At 36.1% G+C, this 16,440-nt stretch overlaps 1 protein-coding gene across 4 annotated transcripts in view; it reads right to left on the bottom strand.

Annotated features, from left to right (window-relative positions):
- The window catches only part of LOC132548086 (roundabout homolog 1-like), a 140,477-nt gene that overhangs the window by 110,797 nt on the left and 13,240 nt on the right, over window positions 1-16,440 (bottom strand). For 3 of the 4 annotated variants that reach the window (XM_060211913.1, XM_060211928.1, XM_060211934.1), the window contains exon 1: window positions 860-1,481. The gene's annotated coding sequence lies outside the window, so the exon portion shown is untranslated. Of the gene's footprint in view, window positions 1-859; window positions 1,482-4,427; window positions 4,500-16,440 lie in introns of those variants that run through there. The other variant, XM_060211921.1, reaches the window with a different exon arrangement.

Here is a 16,440-nt window from a genome sequence, read left to right as displayed (position 1 = left end):
TACTTGTCGGAGACAATCAGCTTGGCTCTGTAATATGCCACTGGGGGGTACGAATGGCTTTAAATTAATAGGATAATCAAGTTTTTGTGATTGTAACAATAATGTATTCTATAACAGGATTTCACTTCTTTTTTAAATTTATGTAAAAAGATTCAAAATGGAGCCCCTATAATGATGAATATTCCATCAAAAATTTAAACCCGAGGCAATACCACACTCACCATCCACTCCTTTTTTACATTCTTATTAAACACTTTAATGTTGAATTAAATCTCCAGTCAACTTTCTTGATATTTTCAAAAACTGAAAAGTTCAGTAAATACCATTGACATAAGCCAACTTACAGTGTAAAAAAAGAAATGTTCTGTCACAGAATCTCAACACTTTTCTTAATACCCAAGAAATCTATCCTTCGTCCCTTTTATTGTTTTTCCTGAAGCCCTGTTAAAACATTTTTATTATGTATATACAGACCCATATATTTATCTATTATATAAAACAAGACCTCTACAGCAGAGACGAGCTTCGACCGTGCGTTTGACCTGGGGTAATACAGTCCCGCTAAAAACAACCCCTGGAAAGTAGACTTTCTGTCAGAATCATTCAATCCACTTAGTTTTGTAAATCCCGGACCAGATAGCCAGAGATAACGATACTTGTATTTCAAAGGACCACAGATAACACATCCTTCTCAGGAAAGAGAAAAAAGGGCGGATTTTTTTTTCCACATAAAAAACAACCTCTGTAACCTTGTGTCCAACATCACTATACAAATGTATACCGTATAGAACGCTCACAGGCAAACACAGGTATTTAATCCACGAGTACTACAAATGACCTCTCTCGTCCATTTACTTACTTGATACATTCACATCTGCTCATAGACGAACAGCCATATAAATCCCTCTGTATCGAGAATAATCCGATAATATTTCCTATTATAATTCAATAATAACTTTTCCAGATGAAAAGCTTCGGACACGTACACACGTAACCTCTCCGCTTTTGAAATCAAACAAATCTTTTCTTCACTTTAAGGAATGGTCAGCAGCTTTATAATCACAATACACTATTGGTCCGGGTTGTATGAGCTGTCCGTCTCACAATTTGTAAATAAACGCGGTTTTCCACATGGATGGGAGATCTCACAATGGTCGTGTGTAACATATGTATCCCCACTATTTTAATATCAATACAGTAGAAGATATTGGTTCCATGTAAAACTAATCCAGATCACTACGATAGTCCATATATTAGTGTTAACACAGCTATTATAATACACGTTGTATTGCTCTGATGCCTCGCTATAATATATTGTATCCTTATAAACCGCTACCGCCTTTCTGGCTACAGAAGCATCTCCACTGTGACAGCTTCAAACAGTCCTCCAGTTTCCCCTGTCCGTTAGCGGTTAAGGCCGTGTAGGTGCTAAAATCCCGGAATATCGTGGGTACTCCAGATACTAACAGTAGTACAGGGTACTGTGTATTCCTAATGTTTCGCGGTGTACTATCTCACAACCTGCAATCTACATTGCTGACAGATCACGAGCGAGCCGCTGTCAGCCACCAACTGTAACGGCTTCTCTGGGTGCTGATTGGTCGAAAGAGGCGTGGCATATACCATGGTTTATCCATGTAAACACAATACGCTCCGCCTAATAATGGGCGGAGCTACGACGATTGACATTCCTAACTGACACATTTTGCAGTGGTATTGATTTTGAGTGTCTAACCCCGCTATCGTAGCTACACAGTCCAGGGAGGCGAAATCCCCAGGGAGCTGGAGGCTGCCACAGGGGCTCTGTTACCAAACCTCGCCTTTGACAAATTTGATGATAAATTTTATATATTATTGGCTATGTGCACACAGGGTCATAAATAAGACGAAATATGCCTAACATGTTTTATGATAAATACAAACACACAACAGACTCCGGCAAATTATAGAAAGTTGTAATACAAGACATATCTGTTTATTACCTCAAATAATCAGGGTTTTCTACTCTCCTGAACTGCATCGTACATAAAAAATAATCGATGTTTGAATCATAAATAAAATGTGAATTTCCCACCAATAATCATGTACATTTATCTACAATGATTTTTAAAAGATATTTATCAGGCAGTATAATAAACATTAACCCTGTCTGGTTATTTATTTATTTACTTATTTATTTATTTATCCATTGAATTTTTAGTAAGAATATTTTGGAAAGGCTTTAATTTTGTTGATGTCAGAATTGTTTTGATAACAATTTCACCTCATATCTTACTTTATAATTGTTTAAACTTGTAACCTGAATATAATCTGTAGAACTAGATAAATACACAGTAAAATCAATCAATTTAGACATGTATTTGATTAGGGGCCATCTTTTGTACACACCAGCCCATCTCCACTCTCCCTGATAAGGTATCTGTTCTATAAATAACTCCATGTTTACCTGGATTAGAGACAGATACAACTCCTATTTTGCCAGTAATCCCTATCCCAGATTTACTTTAACCATTGTCTAACAGTTCCTTCCTGGCCCCACGTCACAGACCAAGGGATCAAACACGTTTCCCTTCAGTAATCTTAAGTAAGATAAGGTAATAGCCTACCTGAGACAGTGATTAGCTCACCTGTACACACTAATTAACTCACCTGTACATAGTATATAACTGACCACATCATGACCTTGCCCTTATCTGGTCTCATCACCTGTAGACTTTAGATTACACCATTATATCACCTGACTGAAGCCCTGTTTACTCAGATTCATACCTGTCTGTTAATTACAGGTGAAATTTTTCTCAGGCTTCAACTTAACACAAATTGAGCAGGGCACCCCAGGTAGTCATTAGCATGGGTGTGCACACAGGAAATTAACTGCCTTGCTTCACAATTACCCCCAATACAACTTGTAAGGCCCAAGGGCCTGGTGCTTTAGATATGATAAAGAAATCCTCTTGTAAATAAAGTATTTTATGTTATACTACAAATGATGCAAATGCTTAAAGCACTTTTTTGAAAAAATCATATTTGAGTAAGATTACATTTATTTTAATTTTTCAGGTGGTACCTGTAAAAAAAAAAATTTCTCTGTCAAGTACCAAATATACTGATTGCATGGAAATGAACAAGGGAACTGTTAAGTATGAGACAGTGTGATGATGGTGGTCAGTGCACCTTTCTCCTAGACGTCAGGGTTTTGATTCCCAAACAGACCTGAAGAGGCATGGGTTCACCTGCCAGACCACATATTGTGGGTCAGTCAGGGCCAAAACGTGGAAAGCTCTGAAATTATCTATTAAAATTGACTAATTATACCCTTTAATTAACTATGAATTAGACAACATGTGACACAGTAATTTATTTCTAGGCTGTTCGGAATGTTTAGTCGATCACATGTCTCCAGTTTTACCTGAATCCTGTACGTCTTTACTCACCTGTGATCTTGTTCACTAACTAATTACAGGTATAAATTTTCTGATGGCCTTTTTTGGTTAATGATGTAGTTTGAATATCTCGAGTGATTTAGAGTTTAATTTGAGCGTCTTTTTATATTTTTCTCCTTCAGACACATAAAAATTATATGACAGCACTTTCAAATTTTAATGTACATGAATATTTGATCAGCAAGGAATCCAATATTTATCAAATAATAACACTTTCATAAGTAATTTTTTGCAAAGTTCATTTTCAATTCAAACTCCATTTTTTTGTACTAAATGCATTTATCTTAATTGCTATTTACAAATAAATTGAATTTTTTATTATCTCAGTTAACAAAATATTACATTTTCAAAGCATTGAAATATTTACATTTGAATATTTATTTCAATTTATTCAAATCTACGTAAATATAAGTCAAACAGAAAACAAGGAGTATGGAGATGTTCTAGATAGATAGTTCTCTATACTGTATATTTCCAGGTCAGTAACACAAGTTACAAAAAATTCCAACAAGTTGGCAAGTCATTGTAAATCACATGAAAATTATAAATGGACTTTGGGACATATTGTTTTACTTAAGGGAATAGTGTACAAAAGGTACTTTAGTAATTACAGGTAAACAAGGCACTGATTACAGGTAAACAAAGAGACACTTGTAAACACTATTTGTCTGGCAGTAAATAACACCCAGTTAATGAATGCCATCTTCTGTCTTTGTTACTGTAGCATAATAATAAACAACTCAATTCATTTACATAAACATTTTTCTCTTACGACAAAAAAAAATTGTTTCCTTGTCAACAAGTACTGAATGTTCTAAACTGTGTACTTATAGATACTAATACAAAGGTAGATAGGGAAACATCTGGGAACTCCTGATCTGATGCCAGTTAAACAACAAAGCCAGCATCAACAGCAGTTGCCTGTCAAAGTTAGGTGAGACAACTGGAAGAGCACACCTGTGCCGACACAGATCAAAGACTTACCTTTGTAAAAAGAATGAAACAATGGTACTAGTTAGGTCATCCGTCTTTGATAGCAATTCACATCATCATTTTCTGAGGAAGAGAAGGCAAATGCTGAAATTAATCACAATACTACTTTACACAGGGAGGACAAATTCTCACCAAAGAACCAGCTATTGTTTTAAATCTATGCTCTGTTATCATTGTGTAAGTGTTCTACAATAAGTGTAGTTTTACAATAAATGTCAAATTTCTGTTGCAATTCAAAAAGTGTTTACACAATAATTACAGTGATATCTCGCAGAAGGAAAGAGGATATGATAAGTCAACAGAGATGTCACAGGTAAATAACAATGACAAAAAAACAGGATGTTAAATCTCTTCATCTGATCCTTCACAGGACATCAGAGAGGAATACAGGGTAAAACCAGGTATGATATAACAGTTGGAATGTTTATTAATATCAGTGTGCAGTGATATTTAATCAGATTATCAGTGTGCAGTGATAGTTCAGTGGTTTATCAATATACAGTGATATTTCAGTGGTTTATCAGTGTGCAGTGATATTTCAGTGGTTTATCAGTGTGCAGTGGTATTTCAGTGGTTTATCAGTGTGCAGTGATATTTCAGTGGTTTATCAGTGTGCAGTGATATTTCAGTGGTTTATCAGTGTGCAGTGATATTTCGGTGGTTAATCAGTGTGCAGTGATATCTCGGTGGTTTATCAGTGTGCAGTGATATTTCGGTGGTTTATCAGTGTGCAGTGATATTTCAGTGGTTTATCAGTGTGCAGTGATATTTCAGTGGTTTATCAGTGTGCAATGATAGTTCAGTGGTTAATCAGTGTGCAGTGATATTTCGGTGGTTAATCAGTGTGCAGTGATATTTCGGTGGTTAATCAGTGTGTAGTGATATTTCGGTGGTTAATCAGTGTGCAGTGGTATTTCAGTGGTTTATCAGTGTGCAGTGATAGTTCAGTGGTTAATCAGTGTGCAGTGATATTTCGGTGGTTAATCAGTGTGCAGTGATATTTCAGTGGTTTATCAATATACAGTGATATTTCAGTGGTTTATCAGTGTGCAGTGATAGTTCAGTGGTTAATCAGTGTGCAGTGATATTTCGGTGGTTAATCAGTGTGCAGTGATATTTCAGTGGTTTATCAATATACAGTGATATTTCAGTGGTTTATTAGTGTGCAGTGATATTTCAGTGGTTAATCAGTGTGCAGTGATATTTCAGTGGTTTATTATTGTGGTGATGTTTCGACTGGTTTATATCAGGTGTGATAAGGTTCTTGGTCAGATTTTAACTTGCAGTGGTCTATCAGTGTGTAACACTGGTTATGTCAAATGTGACACCCCTGCTACCAATAAACATATTGACACAGAGCTGTAAGTCTGTGTACATGTCTCTTAGTGGATTTATCAAGGATGTGTCCTACTGGCTTTGTTCTGTGATTTGGTCTGTAAAGGTGAAAGTGACCAGTGGTCAGTGTTATGTAATGTTTATTGTGGGAGGAGATGGACTCTTTAGCTTGCTAGCCAACACATGTGATGTTGTTCTACAGTATCAGAGCTGTGTACACAAGTCAGTCCTCCATCAGACTTGTGTTTACCTTCTGTATTGACCAGTATAAAACTACCCAGTGTTTACAGTAATAAGGAGACAATAGGCATATCCCCTCTACATTTCTTTAGTCCAATAAGATTGGCCAATCATTTTGAGGTTTACAAATCACTTTGAGGTTTACCTAAGGAAGTTAAAATGATTGACAATAATGTAAATCTAAGTTATACTAATCTGCATTTTTTAACAGATTACAAAAAATGTGGAGTCATTATTTTATTGTTGTAACTTGATGACTATTGGTCCTTCACTCCATAAATGAAACATGTCAGGTGACACAGGCTAACTTTACATAGGAATGCAGGTCTGGTTTATTCAAGTGCCCAGATTACACAGGTCTGGTTTATACAGGTGTCCAGATTACACAGGTCTGGTTTATACAGGTATCCAGAGTACACAGGTCTGGTATATACAGGTGTCCAGATTACACAGGTCTGGTTTATACAGGTGTCCAGATTACACAGGTCTGTTTTATACAGGGATCCAGATTACACAGGTCTGTTTTATACAGGTGTCCAGATTACACAGGTCTACATAGTAATGTATACAGTAGGACCAAACTGAAGGTCTGGTTTACACAGGTGTCCAGATTACATAGGTCATCATAGTAATGTATACAGTAGGACCAAACTGAAGGTCTGGTTTATACAGGTATCCAGATTACACAGGTCTGGTTTATACAGGTATCCAGACTACACAGATCTGGTTTATACAGGTATCCAGATTACACAGGTCTGTTTTATACAGGTATCCAGACTACACAGGTCTGGTTTATACAGGTATCCAGATTACACAGGACTGTTTTATACAGGTATCCAGACTACACAGGTCTGGTTTATACAGGTATCCAGATTACACAAGTCTGTTTTATACAGGTATCCAGACTACACAGGTCTGGTTTATACAGGTATCCAGACTACACAGGTCTGGTTAATACAGGTATCCAGATTACACAGGTCTGGTTTATTCAGGTATCCAGATTACACAGGTCTTGTTTATATAGGTATCCAGACTACACAGGTCTGTTTTATACAGGTATCCAGATTACACAGGTCTGGTTTATATAGGTATCCAGATTACACAGGTCTGTTTTATACAGGTATCCAGATTACACAGGTCTGGTTTATACAGGTATCCAGATTACACAGGTCTTGTTTATATAGGTATCCAGACTACACAGGTCTGTTTTATACAGGTATCCAGATTACACAGGTCTGGTTTATACAGGTATTCAGATTACACAGGTCTGATTTATACAGGTATCCACATTACACAGGTCTGCTTTTCTTCCCTTTACTCTACATGAATATGAATTATGTTTTACTGAATTACAGGTAGATAACATGGCTCCCGAAACATTATCTGCTTTTAACATCATAACAAATTACTTGTATGACATCTTGAAATTGAACACCTAATAGTCGTTTAAAAGGGACATATTCAGATTTTTAAATCACTTTAAAAAATGTGCAAGAAGCTTTACAAAAAATGTACAAGTACATTTTTCCTGTGACAGAGAGTGAATGAACAGGAAGGGAACAATGATACCATAATAAGCATTGAATTAGGGGTGTAATGACAGGCCAGTCACTACGACCTTGACATTGTGACATGCTTTAAGGAAGATTTCTAAGCTGTTGAAGTGTACTGTCCTTGCTTAAGTGCGCTATACAAACTTTTACATAACACTTCTACAATACTTGATGTCTGATTTCCACAGGCTCTTGTCACCATGGAAGAAATCTCATACCCCTCCAGATCAGAACATTGCCAATGAGAGGACAAATATGGCAATTTGCAACTAATTTTGGAACTTTGTGACCTAAGTTATAACACTATACACTCGACCACCATCTGCGGTTCTCCTCCCCACCCTGAAATATCTAGATATTATTTTCTTAAACTTTGCATGCAGTGACCGCAGATGTTATATAAGCAGGTGAGAATAAGGATGTCGTGTTCAAGCCAGTCTCTTGCATGTTTAACATCTAATTACATAGATTCTTTAGTATATCCTATTTCTTAATTCTTTTGACACTTTACCTATGACAAACTATAAAACTATTTCTCTTTCAATTGCTGACAGACACAACGGAAGTGTCTACCTAAAAGTAGATTATGCAGCCTACCTGTTGATTGCTGTGACATTTGTAAATCTGGTATCAGGTATATATGACTAAGGTATGAAATATCAAAGAAAAGTGATTATATCCAGTGAAGGAATATTTGTGTCATAATACAGTTATATATGATCTACGTTGGCTTCTTAGGTGTTAGTGCACCTCTGGCGGTCAGTTTGGGTGTACCACCTAATGGTCAGTTTGAACATAGAAATTTTTAGTTTCAATTTTTCTACCCAAATCCTTTTCTATTGATGGCTTTAACTGCACCCTAACTCATTGTTCCTGGGACAAATTATGAAGAATATCTAAATATGTTTTTTTTTTTTCAGAAAAATATCAGTGAAGTCAAATCTGTATACTATTTTACCTGGCTCAACTTTCACATTGAAAGACAAATTTTCTGACAGACAACAGCATATGTTTATTTCTGATTAATATGTGGCATAGATGTCTGGCACAACTGTTACCTGTCTAATGTTGACCATTACATATGTGACAGGTAGACTGACCACTACACCTGTTAATGACAGGCAAACAGGTATGACAAAGCAATTAAAAGATGGACACTGGTAACTGAACGGGTTGTCTTAAGTTACAGGTGGTCAGACCATTTGATCCTCTTTGACCATCATCCAGACTGACCATGGCTCAGGACGATAAAGGACAAAATCAAAAGTAACAAAACCAGTGCTGAACAAGTGGCACATCAAAGAATGACCTTCGACCTCTTTCACTGACCAGCATCAGCTATGGATGCCAAACAAAGACCAGTGAAAGTAGCCCAGGACAATGGTCATCGGTCATCTCATTTACGTGTTTGATGACAATTAAATGTCACATTCTGATTGGTTTAAAAAGTGTGTGCATTACGGGTTTATTGAGTGAAAAAGATTGACCTATCCATGCAACAAAAGCCATTCACTGCGGGACTGCCTTTTTCTTGTATGGCAGTAAAACTATGTCTTTTATCGTTGGTTAATGTGGTAGAAATGAGAAATGTGTGTGTTCAACAACGTCGCTGAAAAGGAAAATAAATGTGCACAAAGAACCGGAGCTTGTTGTCACCATATTCTAGCCTGACTAGGGCGGGGTGCCAAAGTGACGGAAATTTGAATTTGTTGATGAAAAAGTTGCGGGTAATTGACAGTGTGCTGACCAATGGTCACCATGCAGATCACTGGTCAATTTTTTTAATAGTTTCCGTTTTTCGGTGTTAGAAAAATATCGGAGATCTTGGTGTGATTGATTGACGAGACATTTACGATGATGCATTTTAGTGACCGCAGCCTTTTTCAAATAAACATCGTTGTGGCTTTTAATGGTTTTCGGACATTTATTACACAGAAGACAATGCAGACAAGCAGAGGGATGTTCAAGCTATACCATCACTGTTGATATGGCAACCACATATTTCCTATTGTATATTTTTACCAAAGCCAAATCTAACACCCTAATTTGTACGAAATACACATCTTACAACTCAGATGTTTCACCTTTTGATTTACCTCGTACACATCAAGTAGCTTATCCGGCCATCATCCGTGTCAGTAAAATTTGATAAAATTTAAATGAAACAAATTATATTTATATAAAAATAGGATGGAATAAAGTGATAAGGTGATACTATAAATAGATATTACTTAGATTAACATCCCAAAAAATGGTTATTTTCTGAAGGCACAACATTTTCAAAAAATTTTATAAAAATTAAAAAGATCTTATCAAAACTTTGCTGACCCAATTTGGACCCAACTTTTGATACATTAAAGATAAGTTTCCATTACCAACCAAATTAAAAGTTCTAAAGCCACAAAACATTAAATGAAAAATTTCACTACATTTTATTGCAATTTTTACAAATCTTTAAAGTTTACACGAGAAACCAGCATCAAAAGTGTGTCACTTATATAGTCTTGTCCTACTCACAATTTTCTGGGTTATGATTAATGTGCCCAAAGTATTTGAAAAATCAAATTTTATGGTTTGGTTATGGTTTGATTAAGTTAGAAAACAGAGTATATGCCTACATATGTTTGTAAATGATTTAATAAACCATTTCAGGCGGTCAGCTATTTAAAAAAATTTCTGATAATTCAAAAATGTTAAGATTGATTTTTTTATCAGATAAGATTTTTAAGATCCTAAATGGTTCAAGCTCGATTTTTACTTTTCATGTTTTTAAAATTCTAAGAGCGAAGATATTTCGATAGGAAGAGAAACAGAATGTTAACTAGGCTTCATAATGACTTGTACAGATATTCCAGGGATAGGTTAACCTTTCCTGGTCAAAGATCATTTCTCAATATAAAATTTAATGAAATTTTAAACTCATTAGATAATTTCCAAAGATGACTTACCTGAGATTTACCTATAAATCATTACCTGTTGTTATTTTATGATCTACGGACAGGTACCTGTCGATACAAAGCCCGTACTTGTACTGGCGGAGTCGCAGATTTGGGATTATGAATGAAAATTATGAACCTATTTACTGGAGCTCATTGTCCGTATTTCCATCAGTAATTGTCCATATTTAAGTGGAAAATTATATATGCATATATCAGAATTCTTTCAAATATCAAATTACTACATCACGGAATTATTTCTTGACATTACTTTATTATAAACATACAAAGATTTTCATCTTACTAAATACATTAAATCATTTTAATTTTTGTATGATTTTTTTTATCTCTTTGAAATACCAACACGATGGAACCAAGAGACATTTGACCTTGTTTAACATATTGTAAGCCTGGTTATTCAGAGACATCAACTTATCAAATTGTTAAAACTAAATTTCAAAATGTAAATTGTTTAAAAATGAACTAAGAAAATCACAAAGCGTTGCACTTGCCTAAAGGAAAGTTTTTCGAGATTTCAATGCCATGTTTTCATGTATTTTAAAATAAATCAAGATTTCTGTTAACTTCTCATGGAGTTAACTAAGCTGGGCACAAATGGCCATGTTGACATATTATAAATGGACAAACACAGTGTAAAGGAGAATAATATATTCTTTTATAAAACACCTTTTGAATTATTCTGCAGTGTAAGACACTGATATCTGTCTAGTTGAGACAGAAAGCAGTACACCTGTATTTCACGTCAAGCTCAGAACCACCCACAGCTTTTGAGTTTTTTTTTTCCAACAGCTTATGTTCAAGTCTTTAAAAGATATAGAAACTTCACGAACTGCATGTCTTACTTAAAAATATTTTAAAATTCTGTCGAGGGTGCCTTAAACTTTGTACTTGAAATTACATAATTCAAGAAAGGTTAAAGGTCATTTAGGCTTAAAAGTCAAAGAAAGAGTAAAAAGTAAAAGTCCACAGGTTGTGTGATGTGAAATAATATTGAATCGACAACAATAAGCCCAGGCCTTGTAATAAGCCCATCCATGTTTATGGGTGTTAAGCAGGAAAAACACAATGTAATTTTATTGTGCTGTGAACAATCCAGTCCTCATTTTCACCAAGATATAATGTGTAATAACCCAAGGGTTACTGTAGGATAATTACAACCCTGTAAGAAATAATGTGTAATAGCCCTAGGGTTACTGTAGGATAATTACAACCCTGTAAGAAATAATGTGTAATAGCCCTAGGGTTACTGTAGGATAATTACAACCCTGTAAGAAATAATGTGTAGTAACCCTAGGGTTACTATAGGGTAATTACAACCCTGTAAGAAATAATGTGTAATAGCCCTAGGGTTACTGTAGGATAATTACAACCCTGTAAGAAATAATGTGTAATGGCCCCGGGATTACTGCAGGATAATTACAACCCTGTAAGAAATCATGTGTAATGACCCTGGGGTTACTGTAGGATAATTACAACCCTGTAAAAATAATGTGTAATAGCCCTAGGGTTACTGTAGGATAATTACAACCCTGTAAGAAATAATGTGTAATAGCCCTAGGGTTACTGTAGGGTAATTACAACCCTGTAAGAAATAATGTGTAATAGCCCTAGGGTTACTGTAGGGTAATTACAACCCTGTAAGAAATAATGTGTAATAGCCCTAGGGTTACTGTAGGATAATTACAACCCTGTAAGAAATAATGTGTAATGACCCTGGGGTTACTGTAGGATAATTACAACCCTGTAAGAAATAATGTGTAATGGCCCCGGGATTACTGCAGGATAATTACAACCTCGTGATAAGTCCACCCCTTACTGTGAGTAAGAAGTACAGTGTAATTGTCTCCAGGGTTATTATAGGATAAATTCGGTAAGTGATTTATACAATAACAAGTTTGCATCTGTTTCACACTTAATCATAATTTCCATTGGAACTCTATCCACATCTGAACCCCAGTCTCTGTATCATATATACTACTTAGGGGTTTTTATTTCCAGTGTAAATGCTGCACACGGCTTCCTCCTGTTGTCTGTGCCATAGTGACACTTGATGCCATTTTCCTGGATCCATGGATGAGTTTCATGACAAACAAAGGGACTGCATATTCATTACAGATTTGCCAAGCTGTTGATTGACTGAAGCTCATAAATTCTAAAAATGCACATGCACGTCCTTTGCATGCGGTAGAACTGACTAATGAGCTGATGTTAACAGTTTAATGGCACTGTGTCCTATATCCAATCAATGTATCCTCCTCAAACTGAGAAATAAACCACTTCAGTCTCCTGAGTGTACAGACAATGACAGTAACAAGTGAGAGATATACTCATCTCTTCAAGTGGTTTCATACTAAGGTTTGTGTGTACAGTAGAACCTTGTTAGTCTGGACACTTTGGTTTGTGTGTACAGTAGAACCTTGTTAGTCTGGACACTTTGGTTTATGTGTACAGTAGAACCTTGTTAGTCAGGACACTGGTTTGTGTGTACAGTAGAACCCAATAGAACCTTGTTAGTCTGGACAATTTGGTTCGAGTGTACAGGTGAAACTTGTTAGTCTGGACACTATGGTTTGTGTGTACAGTAGAACCTTGTTTGTCTGGACACTTTGGTTTGTGTGTACAGTAATACCTTGTTAGTCTGGACACTTTGGTTTGTGTGTACAGTAAAACCTTGTTAGTCTAGACACTTTGGTTTGTGTGTACAGTAAAACCTTGTTAGTCTATACACTTTGGTTTGTGTGTACAGTAGAACCTTGTTAGTCAGGACACTTTGGTTTGTGTGTACAGTAGAACCTTGTTAGTTTGGACACTTTGGTTTATGTGTACAGTAAAACCTTGTTAGTCTGGACACTCTGGTTTGTGTGTACAGTAGAACCTTGTTAGTCTGGACACTTTGGTTTGTGTGTACGGTAGAACCTTGTTAGTCTGGACACTTTGGTTTGTGTGTACAGTAGAACCTTGTTAGTCTGGACACTTTGGTTTATGTGTACAGTAGAACCTTGTTAGTCTGGACACTATTGTTTGTGTGTACAGTAAAACCTTGTTAGTCTGGACACTTTGGTTTGTGTGTACAGTAGAACCTTGTTAGTCTGGACACCTCGGTTTGTATTTACAGTAGAACCTTGTTAGTCTGTACACCTGGGTTTGTGTGTACAGTAGAACCTTGTTAGTCTAGACACTCTGGTCTGTGTACAGTAGAACCTTGTTAGTCTGGACACTCTGGTTTGTGTGTACAGTAGAACCTTGTTAGTCTGGACACTCTTGTTTGTGTGTACAGTAAAACCTTGTTAGTCTGGACACTCTTGTTTGTGTGTACAGTAAAACCTTGTTAGTCTGGACACTTTGGTGTGTGTGTACAGTAGAACCTTGTTAGTCTGGGCACTCTGGTTTTGTGTACAGTAGAACATTGTCAGTCAGGACACTTTTGTTTGTGTGTACAGTAGGACCTTGTTAGTCAGGACACTTTGGTTTGTGTGTACAGTAGGACCTTGTTAGTCAGGACACTTTGGTTTGTGTGTACAGTAGGACTGTGTTAGTCAGGACACTTTGGTTTGTGTGTACAGTAGGACTGTGTTAGTCAGGACACTTTGGTTTGTGTACAGTAGGACTGTGTTAGTCTGGACACTTTAGTTTGTGTGTACAGTAGAACTTTGTCTGTCTGGACACTCTGGTTTGTGTGTACAGTAAAACCTTGTTAGTCTGGACAATTTGGTTTGTGTGTACAGTAGAACCTTGTTAGTTTGGACACTATTGTTTGGGTGTACAGTAGAACCTTGTTAGTCTGGACACTCTGGTTTGTGTGTACAGTAGAACCTTGTTAGTCTGGACACTCTTGTTTGTGTGTACAGTAAAACCTTGTTAGTCTGGACACTCTTGTTTGTGTGTACAGTAAAACCTTGTTAGTCTGGACACTTTGGTGTGTGTGTACAGTAGAACCTTGTTAGTCTGGGCACTCTGGTTTTGTGTACAGTAGAACATTGTCAGTCAGGACACTTTGGTTTGTGTGTACAGTAGGACCTTGTTAGTCAGGACACTTTGGTTTGTGTGTACAGTAAAACCTTGTTAGTCTGGACACTTTGGTTTGAGTGTAAAGCAGATCCTAAATGAAATTAAGCAACCAGTGATCCCAGAAATACACAACGTCTTAAGACTAAGGAAAATCAATTTTCCAAGTTATTGCTAAGTCAATCGATCACAACCCAGTAAAACTTTAAAGCTCCAGATAAATGGATTATTTATATGTTATAAAAACTGTATACATCTAAACGTTTTCCAGAACTATCTATCTGAATCTCCCATCCTCCACTTTATAAAACAGTGACAAAAGAGAACATTTTAGCCCCAGTTGATTAATTTTACTGTATAAGATACAAAGGGTTGTAGACTCTGAAAATGTCTTTGTCTGTCTCTCTTCCTGTCTTCTTACTTGTCTCCCTTCATTTTCTCTTCTTCCTTTCTCCTTCTTTCTTTTTCTATTTTCTTTCTTCTTTCCTACAATCATTTCTTTTCCCTTACCTCTTGCGAACTCAACCTTTCTCTCTCTCCTTCTCAATTTCTCCTTTCACCATTCTCTAAATCTCACTCTCAGTAATCTGTTAATCTTGTATTTTCATCATTCTATAAAAATCTCACTCCCTGTAATTTGTTACACTTGTATTACTTTCCTGATTTAGGATTTTTCTTTTGTGTAAAAGTGGACAGGTGTGTCTGTAAATAAAAAAATTTCTGATGGTCATCAGAGTCTTAGAACTGATGGTACTGTATTACAGACTGAAGCAAGGGCAAACAGTGCTGTCATTAATATAATGACTCCAAGTTTGATAATAAAACAGTACAGAACAAATTAAATTGACCAAACATTAAGGCTCACCTGTCAATAATATCAGGGAAAACTTCTGTCGTGATTTACATATAGATGGCCAATAACCTTGATGAGGTCAGTGTAGAGGTCATTTAAAACAACAACACACACCAAAGACAGGTGTACCACTGTAAAACACATCTACTGTTTAACAATTTTGAAGTCAAGTGGAAAAAACAGCGCAATTTAACCTGTGAAATGTCCACACGACCATCCAGGTAGCCAGATTTTTTAAATATGCACACCTTAATTAGCAGGTAAAAAACACAGGTATGTTGAAGTGTATAGAGGGTTTGACCTGTAATTACCGGCTAGATTTACTATTAATGGTTGATTGCCTCTATAATCTATAATGACGGCGTACTAACATTGGGGTTGTGGTAGCCAGTCAGTCTATCATCCATGTGTGTGTTTTCTTACAAATTCAAATTCTCAATTGTTCTTTCGCAAAAATTTATAGTGCTGAGGAACTTAAACATTATTCAAAATAACACAAAATCAATAAAACTAGAGAGAAAATTCAGCAGGTTTGAGTTATGATGCATTTCTAGATGTTCGGTTAGGATAACTGTGCTGTAATAGAAGAGAAAGCCTGCTCTTCCTGTAATTATCTTATTTTAACTATAATTCTACATTTTATAAATGTTTGTCCCTTTATAAGACTCAACCTGTGTCCCACTTCTTAAGGAAGCTTTGAGTGTTCTGAAATAACATTTGCCTAATATGTCCTTCTTAAACAATGCTCTGTCCTAGTTTAAAGGTTTATTTCATGTCCCAGGATTTTAATAAATCTTTGTACTGAAGTAACCTTCTCTTTGTGTCCCAAGTGCAAAAAGCTGTGTTTCATGTCCCAGGATTTTAATAAATCTTTATTCTGAAGAAACCTTGTCTTTGTGGCCCAAGTGCAGAAAGCTGTGTTTCATGTCCCAGGATTTTAATAAATCTTTATTCTGAAGTAACCTTGTCTTTGTTTCCCAAGTGCAGAAAGCTGTGTTTCATGTCCCAGGATTTTAATAAATCTTTGTTCTGAAGAAACCTTGTCTTTGTGTCCCAAGTGC

Source organism: Ylistrum balloti, unplaced genomic scaffold, assembly GCF_031769215.1.
Source record: "Ylistrum balloti isolate Yb309-2 unplaced genomic scaffold, AGI_CSIRO_Ybal_v1 Utg369614, whole genome shotgun sequence".
Lineage (NCBI taxonomy): Eukaryota > Metazoa > Mollusca > Bivalvia > Pectinida > Pectinidae > Ylistrum > Ylistrum balloti.
This window is presented reverse-complemented; position numbering and strand designations above follow the sequence as displayed.